At 44.2% G+C, this 17,131-nt stretch overlaps 1 protein-coding gene across 11 annotated transcripts in view; it reads right to left on the bottom strand.

Annotated features, from left to right (window-relative positions):
• The window catches only part of KANK1 (KN motif and ankyrin repeat domains 1), a 166,558-nt gene that overhangs the window by 66,101 nt on the left and 83,326 nt on the right, over positions 1–17,131 (bottom strand). Inside the window, exon 1 of one of the 11 annotated variants that reach the window (XM_043547231.1) lies at positions 11,058–11,343. The exons of the other annotated variants lie outside the window; for them this stretch is intronic. The gene's annotated coding sequence lies outside the window, so the exon portion shown is untranslated. Of the gene's footprint in view, positions 1–11,057; positions 11,344–17,131 lie in introns of those variants that run through there. 11 annotated transcript variants of the gene reach the window in all.

Here is a 17,131-nt window from a genome sequence, read left to right as displayed (position 1 = left end):
TAAAAAGTGTCGGGGGGGGGGGGGGAGAAGAGGAAGGGGAGGAGCGGGCGTGTTATACTTTATAGCTATCTGACTACACCTGTATAACTGGTAAGACAGGAAAGTTTTACCAGTTATACTGGTCTAGTCAGATAGCTATAAAGTATAACACGCCCGCTCCTCCCCTTCCCCTTATACTTAGAGCCCTGCATGGATACAAATTTATATCCGCGGAACCGCAGGGCTCTCCCAAAAACCACAGCAGCGAAAGGAGCAGAACGTGGGGCCGCCGCTCCCAGGAGCCAGCGCCCTGTGCCGTCAGCTCCCCTGGAGCAGCTGTACCGCTCCCAACCCTGCTTCTGTCCCTTCCACGCAGCTGTCTGCGTCTCCTGTTGAGGGTCGGTGCAGCCATGCCAGCAGCTCCTCCGGCGCGGGGCACTGGCTTGTGGGAGCGGCGGCCCCACGTTCTGCTACTTTTGCCGCTGTGGTTCCTGGGAGAGCCCTGCAGTTAAGCAGATTCCAATTTATAACCGCATCCACAGATATAAACATGTATCCATGCAGAGCTCTACTTATACTGGTATAACTGCATCCGCACTGGGGGCTGTACCACTTGAACTGCATTGGTGTTTAAACATACATGATTCAAGTGATACAAAAACTGTATGTTGTGCCCTAAAATCACATGTGACAGGGCCAGGCCAGATGGCTATAGGAGAGTAATAGAAGGCAGATATATTAGCCCCAGGCTAAGTAGGTCCCTTTTCCCTGGATAAGGTAACAGGGAAGGTTCCAGAACAATCAGGAACCTTCTGGAGACAATTAAGACAGGCTGATTAGAACACCTGCAGCCAATCAAGAACCTGCTAGAATCAATTAAGGCAGGCTAATCAGGGCACCTGGGTTTTTGAAAAAGGAGCTCACTTCAGTTTGTGGTGTGCGTGTGAGGAGCTAGGAGCAAGAGGCGCTAGGAGCTGAGAGTGAGAACGCGGACTGTTGGAGGACTGAGGTGTACAAGCATTATCAGACACCAGGAGGAAGGTCCTATGGTGAGGATAAAGAAGGTGTTGGGAGGAGGCCATGGGGAAGTAGCCCAGGGAGTTGTAGCTGTCGCACAGCTGTTCCAGGAGGCACTCTAGACAGCTGCATTCCACATGGCCCTGGGCTGGAACCCAGAGTAGAGGGCGGGCCTGGGTTCCCCCCAAATCCTCCCAACTCCTGGTCAGACACAGGAGTCGTCGACCTGGACTGTAGGTTCAGAAAAACGGCCAAGCTGAGGGCTATCGTGAAGCTCCAAGGCGAGCAAATCCGCCAATAAGCGCAAGACCCACCAAGGTAGAGCAGGAACTTTGTCACACACAGCTTCAAGTGTAGCTGAACCCCACAGCATAGCTGCAGCATAAGGAGATAGAAGGGGTTTTCTGTTGTAGGAACACCACCTCCCTGAGCGACAGCAGCCACCACAATGGAAACATTCTTTCATTGACCTAACCGTGTCCACACCAGGAGTTAGGTCAGGCTAGCTATGTTGGTCAGGGGTGTGGATTTTTAAACTCACCCCCTCCTGCTCCCTTCCCCCTCCAAGTGCCACAGCTACAGTGAGCTAAATTTTAAGTGTAGACCAGGGCCTGCTCAAAACTAAAACCTTAGGTGAACCTAGCTACATTGCTCAGAGGTGTGAAAACGTCACACCCCAGACAGACCTAATTAAACTGACCCCAGTCCCGGTGTAGACACCACGAGGTCCATGGAAGAATTCTTCTGTCAACCTAAGTACCACTTCTTGAGGGTGCAGATTAACTACACCAGCAGGAAAACTCCTTCCGTCTCTGAAGCGTCTACACTATGGCAGTACACCAGCATAGGCCTTTGGGTAGGTCTACACTAGAGAGACCATAACAGCATAGCCACATCACTGTAGCTATGCTGGCATAACCCTGTAATGTAGACACAGCCTACACTGACAGAAGGTTTTTTTCCCCTGTTGCTGCACAAAAGACCACCTCCCCAAACGACAGCAGCCCTCTTCCATCTACAGAGCTGCGTCTTCTCTGGCAGTTAGGTCAGCATAGATTTTTTTCATACCCCTGCCCATCACAGCTATGTTGACCTAATGTACGTGTAGCTCATGTCCAAGCTGAGCTGCTGCAAAACCTGTGTGGCCACACATGTATCAATTCCAAAGTTGCACAGGGTTTTAACTAAATCCATTTTAAAATTACACCTTTAAACTGGTGTACTTCTGTGCATAAAATAAGAATTAGGAAGCAAAAAGAAATCACTGCAGCAATTTAGCACAGTGACTGGGAAAGAGAACCCAGACAGCTAACCACAGTACTATGGAAAAACACTAAGGGCACGTCTTCACTGGAAACATTGAAGCGCTGCCGTCGCGGCAGAGCGCTGGGAGAGAGCTGTCCCAGGGCTCTAAAAAACCACCTCCACGACAGGAGTAGCTCCCAGGGCTGCTGCACTATCTATGCTGGCACTTCATAGCTCCGAAACTTGCCGCGCTCAGGGGGGTGTTTTTTCACACCCTTGAGCGAGAAAGTTGCAGTGCTGTATAGTGCCAGTGTAGACAAGCCCTAAGAATTGATTCTTGACTCTCTGAAATGGAATGCAACTGTCAAGTGTCTGTCCCAAGATGGAAAAAGCTGGCCTAGCTTGATATAAGCCAAATATATTCTACAAAACTATGTTTTAACATCTCTCTCTTTTCACAATACATGCTGAACTGTACTGTCTGCATAGGTGCAGATCAGCTAAATCGATGCTCAATTGTGTTTAACAGGCACAGATTCAGAACGTGTGGTGCACTAGGTTTTAACCATTCCTGGAACAGTGCTGTACATGGTTTACTTGGAGATGCAGGCCAAAATAAACCATGTTCAGCTGCACCACGGTCAGTGAGAAGCTTTCCTAACATGGACAAAGCTATGGATGACAGGAGAGTTCAAATGAAAAATGCAACTCCATAAAGAGGAAGAAAACACAACACATACCCTCTAATAGAGAGAATGTACAAAAGAGAATTAGAAAAGGAGCTTACATTTTTCATTCCCACTCTTAAGGTTTCTGCCCTTACTAGCCCCATGTTTTTACATGTTTATCCCATGCCTGCGTGTGAATACTATGAACTAAAGTCTTAAGGGTAAATGCAAAACAAGCAGAGACTAGCTATATAAAGTAATATTGCTCAATGAAGCAGTTTTTAAATTGTTTTGAATTAGATGCTCAAGCTCTCCTCTGCCCCGAGATTCAATTTTGCACCTTTTTCAGAAAGCGGGTTCTTTACCAACACACTAAGCTTTGCTAAAAATCTTTACTGGTCACGAAAGACCAAAGGGCCCAATCCTCCACTGCACCTTGCCTGGTCATTTATACCCGGACAAACCCTACCGAGTTAGAATTATCCCCTGACTTACATTGTTGGTGACATTTTGCATAGATGTAGATGTGAAATAGGTGGGGTGTTCTGTAATAGTTTCTGAATGCTATATAAACACTTCAGGAGTTAAGAGATAATGTCTGGGCTATAAACTGGGAAGATCCTACTTGCCTGGCCCCATTCAGGTTTTACAGCTTGTTTTGTCAGTGCTGAGAACCAACAGATCAAAAGGCTATAAACCCTTCAGGTCTCTGTCTGCCCAGAGGAGGTAGGCAGTTGTTTCGGAGCAGTTTGCAGGGAACACCCACGCACTTAGGGGTCTGAAGCTAGACCTTCCATCCTATGGTGATAGGGTAAGAGACATGCATATAGAGTATTTGTTGTTTGAAAAAACTTTATCTATTACTTTATGAACATAAGAACAGTCATACTGGGCCAAACCGATGGTCCATCTCGCCCAGTATCCGGTCTTCCAAAAGTGGCCAATGCCCGGTGCTTCAGAGGGAATGAACAGACCAGGGCAATTATCGAATGATCCATCCCCTGTCCTCCAGTCCCAGCTTCTGGCAGTCAGAAGCATAAGGATACCTAGAGTATGGGGTTGCATAGCCACTGATGGGCCAATCCTCCAGGAACTTTACCTCATTCTTTTTTGAGTCCACTTATACTTTTGGCCTTCACAACATCTGATGGCAACGATGTCCGAGAGTCGTGTGAAATACTTTCTTATGTTTCTTTTAAACCTGCTGCCTATTAATTTCATTTGGTGACTTCTGGTTCCTGAGTTATGTGAAGGTGTAAAACAAACACTTACTTATTCACTTTCTCCACACCATTCATGATTTTATAGACCTCTGTGATATGATATCCCCTCTTACTCATCTCTTTTCCAAGCTGAAAAGTCCCAATCTTATTAATCTCTCCTCATATGGAAGCTGTTTCATACCCCTAATCATTTTTTTTTGCCCTTCTCTGTGCTTTTTCCATTTCTAATCTCTCTCTTTTGAGATTGTTCAACCAGAACTGCACACAGTATTCTAGGTATGGGCCACGGATTTATATAGTGGCATTATGATATTTACTGTCTTATTATCTCTCTCTTTCCTAATGGTTCCTAACATTCTGTTAGCTTTTATGACTGCCGCTGCACATTGAGCAGATGTTTTCAGAGAATTATCCACAATGACTCCAAAATCTCTTTCTTGAGTGCTAACAGCTAATTTAGACACAATCACTTTGTATATATAGTTGTGATTATGTTTTCCAATGTGCATTACTTTGCATTTATCAAAGCTGAACTTCATCACCCAGTTTTGTGAGATCCCTTTGTAACTCTTTGCAGTCTGTTTTGGACTTAACTCTCATGGAGTAATTTTGTATCGTCTGCAAACTTTGCCACTTCACTGTTTAACCCCCTTTATCCAGATCATATATGAATATGCTTAACTGCACTGGTCTCAGTACAGATCCTTGGGGGGATCCCGCTGTGTATCACTCTCCATTCTGAAAACGGACCTTTGATTGTTACTCTTTCTGTCCTATCTTTTTACCAGTTACTGATCCTTAAGAGGATTTTCCCTCTTATCCCATGACTGCTTAGTTTGCTTAACAGCCTTTAGTGAGAGACCTTGTCAAAGACTTTCTGAAAGTCTACGTACACAATACCTACCGGATCTCCTTTGTCCACGTGTTTGTTGACCCCTCTCAAAGAATTCCAGTAGATTGGTGAGGCATGATTTCCCTTTACAAACACTGTGCTGACTCTTCCCCAACAAACGGTGTTCATTTCTGTGTCTGATAACACTGTTCTTTACTATGCATTGTTCTTACTGTTAAGATTAAAGACAGTTTGGTCTAAGAAGGCTGCCCGGTCACTCTGTTAACCACTGGTCACAAGCTCCCGAATGGAAAAACCACAGGTACCTGAACCCAGTTGGACCTGTTGTAGGTAAGCACAGGACACTGTGGGCTAGGACGTCATGTAAGAGTGGGAGAACTGCAGAATTCCATCCTAAGAAAGGTCTGACATGCTTGGAATGTGCACTCAGAGACCAGGGAATGAGTCAGAGATGTAGCTAGTCCTGTAATCATGACAGCAGATAACTACATCAGGTACATGGCAGTGAAGAATCGGGCCTAAGATACATAGAGATGTATATCCAGAGCAAGATTAAGGATAGCACCATTCTTCCTAAACTCAGCGTGTTAGTGATTGACTTATTCCCTGGAGAATGAGGGTTTATATCCCTTGTAATTTCTTTTTAATCCCATCTCATGTAACCGTGAATGTTCACAGTTCCATATAAACACCCAGTTCATTTTTTAATCCAGCTAAGCTTTTCCACATTGCAGGTGAAGAAAACGCATAAGTGAATTAATTTCCCTGCTAAAGTCTGGTTGGTTGGGGGAATTAAGTTGGTGATAGTGGCTGTTCACTCAGTTGTTGCTGGCCTGGCTCATCCCACATTGCAAAAGAAACAATCCTCTGATGGCATCACTCTCCTAGCCTGTACCCATGTGCTCTGCCCCAAGGAGGCATCCTCTGTGATTCAGTCCTGTACAGAGATGACAACATGACCCTTTATGATTTACACACTCACCTATGAGCAGCTAACCACATCCTGTACTGCAGGTATTTGCTTTGGGACTACATTGAACATTTCAACAAAGTCATCCACCACTGTGACACCTTCCCCCCTCCCACAAGTCCCACAGAAGCATCTCGGCAGGATTTATGGGAAGAGGGGTGAAAAAGGAAGCCTTGTAGCTCCCTTGGAAATCCTTTCAGCTTTTTCAGGCAAGTAAATGCAGATCCTAATCATGTCACATTAACTTATTTGCCTTCCTCCCAGCCTCTTCTTACAGCTCTGGCCTATATGGAGACCTTTACAGTATGGCCCCTGCAGGAGCTGAGCTTGGAAGCAGGGAGCCAGTGAGATGGCCCAAGGCCTCTAGGTTCTAAAAGGATTCAGCAAGATTCAGAGTGGAACACTCCCAGCTACATCAATGGTGCAGCATCTATTGCTCCTATTGATCCTTTACCCCTCCCCACAAATAAGAGTATGTCTATACGCTAAAAATAAAGAGACCTGTGGCAGCAAACCTCAGAGCCTGTGTCAACTGACTTGGGGTTGTGGGGCTTGCAGTATGGAGCTAAAACTAGCCTGGGCAGAATAATAAAAGGGCAAAATTGTGTACAGCGTAAGAGCACACAGTAAACAAACTTTCCCATAACAAGCTATGTAAGAGCATGCAATAAACACTAATAGGGGAAGTCTAGCAGGTTTTGATGTTTAGCAGAACTTTTTAAAATGGTAGAAGCCCTTGTCACTGGTTTGACCCTCCTCCCACTCCCCAAAAAAATTTGAGCGAAGAACCAAGAAAAACGTGGATAGCTCAGTTGTGCCCTTTGGGGCTCCCTGTTGCAGCTGGCATTCCTCATAGCACCACTCTTCTGGCAAGGAATCCTACATCTCCCTGTGACTTTGGCTCATCAAGCCAATGCATAATGAAAGGGAGTGTTTTCCACATCATTCCCTGGGAATTTCTGGTCAAACATAGCATGTCCTACTCTGGATTGTTATTATTCTACCTCGATGCAAATAGGAAACGTTTCTAAAATATAACAGTGAGCAATCTGTAGAATTGTCTTTTTAAATTGATCCAACAAAAACATGCTTTGGAATGATTTTTGCCATCAATATTGCCTCAGAATTTTCCATTTGCTACAGAACTGACTGGGGGGCTGCAGGAATTGTGAGGCCCTGGTACAGTTAGGACCTGTGTGTCACCAGCATACAAATGGCCCTGATGAAGATGAGTAGGGGGTTAAGTGAAATTCCCACTCTTACACATGGTGAATGCTACTGAGTCTGCAAACACACTGAAGTAAGCAAACAGTAACACTAATTCACGTAACTAGGATATCTTCACTGCCAGGAGCTCTAGAAACCGTTTTTTTCTTTTAAATAAAAGCCTACCTTCTGGTTACTAGAGAGAAATTTCTACACTTCAAAGACAAAGACCTTTCTACACTTCAACACTGAAGAGCATTCTCCCTGCTGATTAGTCCTGTTAGACTTAGGTTACAGGGTTATTGCTTACTCATCCTAATGTATATTAAATGACACTTTAGGGATTGTTTTTAACCTTAGCCTGTTTCGGGGGAAACTGCTTGCTTCCTGTACTGCAGATGAGTTTGGCTGACATAATTCTGGTTTGAATAATGTCTGTCAAATAAAAATAAAGCTTTAGTTTCCTTTAGAGGAGCTGGTTACTGAAGCCAGACTCAGCTGTACTTTACAAGCATTTGCTCTGTTTACATAAAGCTGTTCTTGGCAGTTGGCCTGTATTTTGGGAGATGCTGTTTATAATAAGGGTGTTTCACACAGTAAGTTACGGGTGCGCCTACACTGGCTATATTCTGAAATTTTCCCACCACTGCTCTGGCATTAGTGCCGCTCCACCAATAGTGAAACAGCTCATGTTGAGCAGCTGCTGGCGTTTTCACCATGTCATCGGCAGCTGTTCAAAGTAAATATAGATCATTGAAGGTTAAAAATCTGGTAGCCTGTCTACTTAGCACTGCCATCATTATTAGTGTGGGTGATAGGGCAGCTTTGAGAGAATTTTAGAAAACTGCTCATACACCTTAGTTGGTGGAAGAAGCGGGGATGCAGATTCACGGGTTCAAAGGTTAACATGCATAGTGCACAGGTTGTTTGATAGAAATGGTCAATACTGCTTCTTAATAAAGCAACTCCCTTTCTGTGTAAGTGGTCTCCAGAAGTGGAATAGAAGATTTCTACAAGATCAACAAAAGTATTCGGTACCAAAAGCCTGGTTAACTTTAACTAAAGGTTATTAATTCTTAAAGGTTATTAATTCTTCACTTGCTAAAACAGCTGTGCAGACTTCACAGTGTGTACGCACACTTTTACTTTTTTTAAAGTTCAGAAATTCTCAGTTAAGATTGTTAATGAATATTCTCTAGCATATTTAATTTATAAATCTCCAATCTGCAAATTAGGGACAGATGCCTTAGAAGGGATTTTCCTGTGCAAAGGCAGGGAAACTCACGAGCTGGGACTCAGTTTATCTGGGACTCATAGGGTACATCTACACTACAAAAAAAGACACACAGCAGCAAGTCTCAGAGCCTGGGTCAACCCACCTGGCCTAATGCTATCGTGCTAAAAATAGCAGTGTACACATTCAGGCTGGCTCCCAGGCTCTGAGACCCCACAAAGGGAATGGGTCTTAGAATCTTGTGAAGAATTATTTAAAGGAAGGAGAGATATGTCAGTGAGAGTCAAATGAGAAGAAGAACTTAGAGAGGATAAAATATTCCATAATTCTAGATTCCGATAATTAAAATACCAAGAACACCATAGCCTATTGCTAGACTTTATGAAGCTGAACAATTGACGTTCACCTACAAGGAGCAGCCAAATACATTTATGTATAGCTGGGTGGGAGTGACCCCATTTTTTCTTTCAGTTCCTATTGCACAAGGGCCTATCATTGAAACTCGCATTACTCCCTTTAAGATCTGTGGCAGGTGCTCTGCGGAAGGTCATCTTTTCTGTATCTACCAGATATATATTACATTTTAATTTGCAAACCGTCAGTCCTATGATTCTTGTGTGCAGTTAAGAGGACACATCAAGTAATGCTTTGGCTGCATCTTAGGAACAGTGGGAGGAGAGAAAAGGGCATACACACCTGCCATAGTCTTGCCTCTTGGTAGATCATGCAGTTTGATTCTGGTGCAGGGGCAATTATACCTCTATGGGCACACTGCCTACAGTGTGTCTGCATGGCTATGGTCCTTATATGCCTCGTCTAAGGCCATGCTTAACTGTGAATTTATCACAGCACTGCGAAACCCTATTTCTCATCCATTAAGTATCCCCAAACCCTGAGCATCGTTTTTGTCATTCATCATCAGCTAACTTCAGTTACCAGGCTAGCTGCACCATTGTCCACTCTGAGTGCATCTGCAAAGGCAATGAGCCTCCAGCCATCACCTCCTTTGGAGCGGAATTACGTGATTCTCCCACTAAGGGCTTGTCTACACAGACACCGCTGCAGCTGCATCACTGTAGTACTTTAGTGAAGATGCTACTGCGCCAACCGGAGAGCTTTTCCCATCGACATAGTTAACCCACCACTGCGGAAGGTGGTGGTAGCTCTGTCTCCCTTCAATATAGTGCAGTCTACACTGGGGGTGAGGTCGGTATAACTACATCACTCAGGGGGGTGGATTTTTCACACCCCCCCCCCAAAAGCGACATAGTTATATCTATGTAAATTGGTAGTGTGGATCTGGCCTCAGACTAGGACCTGGGTTACAGACCTGTGTGTTAACTGTGATTATCTCAGCAGGCTCTAGTTACATTCAGTATCCACAGCTCAGCTGTGAGCAGTTATTAATTCTCTCACCCAGGATAAATAAAATGTAGAGAAAAGGAAATGTTCATCTCTCCCTAATGTGAGCATTATGAAGGAACTATGAGGAAAAGAAAATATTCCCTCCATTCACATTTTCTTCCCTGCTCTCTTTTGTGTTTATAGTGAATTGCTAAAACCTGGGATAAGAAACTACCCGGGATAAGAATATTCATTGAGGTTTGTTCAAAGTGTCTACAGTAATTAGGAAACATTTCTGTGCACTACTGCCATATAATCATGTTCTCTACTCAGGTAAAAGGTCAGGGGTGGGAAGCCAAACAGCCATTACTTAGCATTTTTAAATGTCAGGAAATGCAAAGCTATTGATAATTCTCCAAAAGAAAACGTTAATAAAAATGTTTTCATCCACCCGGACAAAGCTGCTAGCTGAGATGAAAATCACCCAGCACCAACACAGAGTGAAAGTCTCCCAAAGCAGGTGTTAACGGGAGAGGGGTGGGGAGGAGACAATACACAAATCACACACTAGGCCTTTTCAGGATTCTGTATGTAGGTCAGACGTTCACTGGCCTTGGCCTGCAAACACTGAAAAGCCTGGAACGGCTCTTCCTGGCACAAGAAGCAATGCAAACCTCCACACATCCCCTCTCACAGCACATAACAGACTATGACAATCAGAGCTTTGCATTCCACAGGGTAGGACAAAATACAGCATTTAATTAAATGTTCATTCATAACATTCACAAGTCAAGATCTTACCAATACAAAACTGTTTTTCTTCAAAAGGTTTAAGATAAGTTGGTAGCAATAAATGCAGTCAGGACAGTGTGTTAAGCTCATTAAAGCAACTCTGGCAATTGCTTACGGATGTACTGTCAAAGAATTTTAAGTCCAATCCTGGGTAAACAGAGACATTTAGCTCCAACGAGCCTGGACCTTGAACTTTAGGTGAAGCTTGGTATAAAATGGCATATTGGTGAGAAGGATTATGGGTTAGAGATGCTGCAGTTGGTGCCCCCTTTATGACAGCAACTTCTCAAAAGAAGCCTACAGCTGTAATCCATCTGATGAGGAAGTTAGGCCACAGAAAAGGAGTCCTGAGAAGCTACTGAAAGCAGTGGCAGATGCATCCATTCTGGTAAAGAGGTGACATATTTCCTTTAATCCTAACACTGCATGACAGTCACAAAGTTAATTTAACAGACAGCTCTTCCTGGTGACTAATCTCTGTGGGCTTGAAAATGTCCAGCAGCTTCTTGCCCAAGGATCAACCTACCTGGCCAGGTGAGAAGTACTCGCTCCATCACCACTCCTAAGGCAACATCCATTAAAGCCATGTCTCTTTAGTTTACTTCTTCACTTCCTCAGCACCAAGTCATCTTTATCCTCATCCCGCAGCCCCATCAGTTCTGCTCCCCACCAGATAAAATAAATTCTGTTCGCTCTCTCCAACATACACACTGGCACTCTCCCCATTAATACTGGGGATCTAATCTCTCCACCAAATCAACAAACTCTAGGTTCTCTCATGTCATGCAGCAGCGATAAAGGATATCACAAAGAGTCGCTTTCTTCCAGCGCTGAACGTGGAACTATTGGAATCAGAGTGACAGCATTAACCCTAAAGCTGCTGTCTCCCTGCTTCACTGCAGAGCTCCTGCCCAGAATCTCCCCAAGCCTCACTCTGCACCTTACCCCTCGCCTGGCTTCCTGATACACATTTAAAGAAGCAGTGCACCTCCTCACACCCCACTGCCACCATTACTGAATACTGGGCTCCATTATCCCCCAAACAAATGAACATGGGCCCCCTCACCTCTTTGCAGCCTGCTCTTAGGTTACCACTCTCCTGGATACAGAGGAGACCCTCAGTGTTCCAGCACCTCTTCTCCACATGGACTTCTTTACGCACTGCTCCCCATCCTGTACAAGAAAAACAACGCCTATGCTGTGCTCCCTCTCCTCCCTTTCCTTAAAACACTGGTGCAGCTTTTCCCCCTTCCCAAACAAGAGGAAGTGGCTCAGAGACCATGAAATTCAGGCCTTCCCCCACCCCACCAAGGAAGGAGCCAGCAGCTCCCTAGCCCCGTCTACTCAGGTAAAATTTTTACTCATCCTGGACAAGTGGGTTTTTCAAGCCCTTCCCGTGGAGCAACTGTTCTAGCGTCACAGCCTCTATAACGCATGTGTGGACATTCCTGGGGGGGGAGGGGGGCTCCACAAGTGCATCGAGTCTTAATTGAAGAGCCTGTTTGCTCCCACACAGCACTTTCAAAACTGCCTTCAGTGAATGAGCATGTGACAAGTTACAGTGCCTCACTCAGTGTTTCGACCCAGAGCTGACACAGGCTACCAGGAGACTGTCTGCAGCTCAGGACAGCTAGGACACTGCAGCTGTATTTTCAATACTTTACATTTAGTGGGTCACTAAAAAGTTGGCAACTTCCTGCAAGCTGCACCGCCTCAGCCTCACATATGGGTGACGTTATCACTGTGCATGGTTACAGGGACAAACAGAATGGACCCAGATAAGGCAGGTAGGACGCAGCGTGCTATAATGCACTTGGCTTTCCATTTAGGAGAGTGCGAGGTTACTCTCTAGCAGCTGGCCACACAGAGGGTAAAGGAACTTGCTTCTAATGCCAGCTGTGGAATTTCCCACTTAGCTCAAGTAGTAAAGGCCTGTGTTTTGGAAGGCAGCGGCCACGCTCAGGCTCTCTCCCTCTCTCCAAGAGGGATTTACATAGCAATTGTACCAGTTGTCTGAAGCATGCTGATCTTTCTTAGGGTTGATGCCTGCATTCTTTTCAATAGCTATAGCACTATTAACCCCTTGGTACTGGCTAAATTAGCAACACACCCTCCACTACTGTACACATGAGAATACACTGCATCACTGCATAATTACTTTGCCTCTGAGAAATCAGATGTTTAAATTCAGCACAGGGCTGTGGGCCTCTACCTTCCCACTCCCTACACACCCCAAGTGTTTAAATCCCCCTCGGGATTGTGCCTGTCCCACTGCTTTTACCTATCATGCTTCTCCACTACTGTTGTCAAAAACCGAGCAGCAGTACACGGACAATGATAGCAGTGTTCTGCTTCCCGAAGAAGTTTCAGCACAGAAACAATAGAGGCACAGGTGCAGTCCTTTGCTGCTGCTATTTGGAGACAGGCAGAGCAGTTTTTTTATAAATTCCAATGTACCCTTTTCAATTCTAATTAGGGTCGCCAACTTTCTAATCGCACAAAACCAAACACCCTTGCCCCGCCCCCTGTGCTGCCCTGAGGCCACTCCCTCCATCGCTCACTCTCCCCTACCCTCACTCACTTGTTCATTTTCACTGGGTTGAGGCAGGGGATTGAGGTGTGGGAGGGGGTGAGGGCTCTAACTGGGGGTGTAGGCTCCAGGGTGGGGCCAGAAATGAAGGGTTCAGGGTGCGGGAGGGGACTCCAGGCTGGGGCAGGGGGCTCAGGGCTGGGGCAGTGTTGGGGTGCAGGAGGGGGTTTGGACGGCAACTTAGGCAGCTTCTGGAAGCAGCCGGCATGTCCAGCTCCTCAGTGGAGGGGCTAGGGGGCTCAGCATGCTGCCCCCGCAGCTGCCATTGACCATGGTTCCCAGCCAATGGGAGCTGCGGAGTCGGTGCTCGGGGCAGGGGCAGCACGCGGAAGCCCCATGGCTGGCCACCCCATGTCTAGATACTGGAGGGACATGCCTGCAGCTTCCCAGGAGCTGCGCAGATCCAGGCAGGGAGCCTGCCAGCCCCGTGCCATCTGGACTTCTAACAGCCTGGTTAGCAGTGCTGACCAGAGCTGCCAGGGTCCCTTTTTGACTGGGTGTTCTGGTCAAAACCCAGACACCTGGCAACCCTAATTCTAATACAGAACTAAACTGACAACGACAAGCTGAGAGAGACACAGCAGGTTCATGAACTAATTTTTCATCTCTAAGCCCTAGATTAGAGCTCTGGGTTACATGACTGTTGTGAAAGAGTTTCCTAGCCCCTAGTATGGTGTGTACTGTTTCTTTATAGCTGTCACAGGAAGCCAGGCAGGAAAAAGACTGGGAAAAGCTCTAGGCATTTTAAAAGAGAGCGTTTGCAATTGTTAAATTATATTATTTTTGTAGCCTGCGTTTTACAACAGTTTTGAAATTCTCCAGTTTTTCAGTGGTATTTAAAGATTCTCAGTCCCAGTCTGCCTCCTGAGGCTCAGTCACTGCTGGGAAATACAATGACACTGTACGGCATATTATTAAAGAAGCAGTCCCCACAAAGAGACCAGTCATTTTCACGGAGTGGATAGACTTAAATTGTGCTAGAAATTTATAAAAAAAAGTTATTCCTTTATTGAGAACAAAAATTAATAGTGAGCTAAATACATGCTACCTTCTACTTCAGCTGACACAGAGGTGTTTAATTGTAAGCAAGCAGTACCACCGGCATTTGCAGTACCACCGGTCTACAGCACAGCAGCTCTCTTTTTAACAAGCAGTCAGCATTCAAGTGCCAGAAAACTAGACTTTCATGCAACCTGTGTACGGGCCAAGGCTACAGCTCTATGCTGACATGAGCAAACAGACGTTATCTGGACGGCTCACTATGTATCTCACTGCGCATTCCAAGCTATCATCAGATACCTATTTTCTAACTGAAGTTTAGATCTAAAGGTCACATTCCAGTACACTGAAATACTGGACCAAACCCAATCCAGGTAACTGCTGCCAAAACCCCACACATCAGTAAAGGACCCATAATGTGACTAATTAACCATCTGTGATTTGTTTTTTCCCCCTTCAATATTTAGCTACAAAAACATTAAAAGAAAATCAGCAAAATAAAGTATTTCTGTGCTGATCATAGTATGATACAAACTCCTGGAAACATATATGCTCCACTAAAGGTACCGTGGAAAACCCTAGAGATATATAATAAATTAGTGGGGGGGGGGGTTTCTTTCAAAAGAATGCTCCCAGAGTTATATATGTTTACAACTGTGAAGCAATAACATCTGCTATGTGATTTATTATTGGTTTCTCTGTATGGGCTGCCTAGTAGGCAGGCAATTTTGTATCCTGTACAATACTAAAAATAAATAGGATATTTTTAGTTATAAGGGAGGTTGGCTTCACTGACAGTCACATTGCCCACAGGACAAAATAAGCCAATAATCTCTCTTCTCAAACTATTCAGGATGCCTGAGCAGAAGAATATTTTCTTTGCTGTGCTTATTCCAGGCTAAAAAGCTAGCTCCCCGAAAAGCTAACAGCCCTTCTCACTACTCCATAGTAACAGCTTGCTACAGAGAAACCCAGTCCAAGAACAGTCCAGGACAGGAGCAGGAAGTGAACTCATAAAGGAGGCAGCAGCAGTGCTCTCTGTCCACTTACTGGAGGAACCAGGGATAAGAAAATCCCAGACTCGTTAGCACCTTGCCCCCTTTCCTTCTCACCAAAGCAGTTTGGAATGAAACAGGGGAACGTCTTTGATCCACTTCAACCCCAAACAGAAACAAAGTTTGGAAAATGTTTAGATACTAAGCCACTGAACCAAGATTGGTAACACTGGGTAGGGTGATTTAGGAGGATTCTGTATTGCATCTGGCCCTCTGTTCCCATATAGGGGTTCAGTTTTTAGTGCCGCTGACTCTTAGCTGGCTTTCTGCCTCTTAATGAGGGTTTTTATTTTGTCTGTTTGTTTTTATGTTAGAGATTCTCTGGTTTTAAAGGCTCTGCGACAGGGAGGAGCAAGTGCATTGATTGGCAGCACTCATCGCTTTCACTTCTGTTTCTATTGTCAAGGAAGCACAAGCATTACTGAGAGGTAGCTGTATTTTCCACGAGCTCCAGTTACTGAGTGTGATAGAGTCAGTGCCAAAAGCAGGTATCACAAGGGATTTGTTACACTTCTGTGAATTTTCCCTGGGAGGGGAGGAAAGGAAGAGAGGCAAAAACGTTACAAGATAATAACACCAAGTTGGATTTAAAACTTCTGTGGCTAGCTATTTTCCTCTTAATTTAAGATTTTTCCTTAACATATTTCTTTCTTTTAATGCTTGTATAGCTTTGGAAATGTAACAAGCACTGAAAGAAAGTATTGATTTGCACCTATCTACATATTGCACTGGGATTATTCTCACTTTTCCCTCTAATAAAATGGCAAGACAAAAATAAGTTATAATGCCCTTCCTTTATAAACCAAATCAATAGTTTTAATAAAAATTTCTATTGATTCCTTTATTAATCATTTTAGCCCTATTTCTAAAATTCCTATGGCTGCACTACAGTTCAAGGCCATTCAGCATTCTTCTCAAGAGTGCAATATGAAGGAATCATTGGTATTAGTTAACAAGCAGACAAGTAAGAGTGTAAGTTTCAAAGGCAGTATGGACAAAAATCTTTTTACCTTCCATTTTAAGAGAGTACAGGTGTTCTACCATCTGTGGCTACAGATGGTCTGTCCCCCATGTGAGCCAAACCTTTTCCGTCCTCTGTCTATCACTATGCATTATAAACAAGGGATTAGCTAACATGATTACAAAATATTTTAATGCTTTTCTATATTTTACCACCCCAAAAGTGATTTTATTTTATACCTCAGGAATGAAGCCATAAGCTGAGAATTCTTCGGAATTGTTCCTACACAAGAGACGGATGAACCACAGAACGCTCTGTGTACAAAGTGCAAAGTACAAAAGCTATTCACCTCCCATGGTAGTTTACATTTGCCAGTGTTTGTTGTATTTCCTATGCCAAATACAAGAAATACGCAGTAAAATAAAATATGGAGGTGTGGGAAATGTTGATTTATTTTATTTATGTTTATTAAAGATAATGCCAAAGTCATGATTGCGGATATTTATCTTTAACTACACATTTCTGCCACTACAATGCAGATGTTGCTGATTCAAGCCCAGGCAAAAAGAGATGTATTTATTACAGGATGAAAGTTAATTTTTCCTACAGATTGGACCACCAGGATACAAGAAAGGGAAGAGAAAATGAAAGTTGAAACTGTGTTCGTTTTGCCCAAGCTACTAGGTATAGTTTCTCTGAGAGCTTCTGTGCTATTTGTTGTACCTTGTTTACAAATATACAGTTTTTAATTTAAGCTATTTTGCCTTACAAACTTTTACTGTTTTAGATCTCACTCCTGTAAAAACTGAGCACATGTAAATGGTTGCAGGAGCTGGGTTTAATTTAATATACAGACTTCTTTGCCATACAGAAAGTAACACTACAGTGCCTAAGCCAACTTTGGTTAATTTCAGGAAGAATAATACCACTCTGGTGGTATAAAGATATGTACAAGAAGCTTTTAACATATTGTTACTACCATAACGATCCTTTTT

The sequence above is a fragment of the Chelonia mydas genome, chromosome 5 (genome assembly GCF_015237465.2).
Source record: "Chelonia mydas isolate rCheMyd1 chromosome 5, rCheMyd1.pri.v2, whole genome shotgun sequence".
NCBI lineage: Eukaryota > Metazoa > Chordata > Testudines > Cheloniidae > Chelonia > Chelonia mydas.
This window is presented reverse-complemented; position numbering and strand designations above follow the sequence as displayed.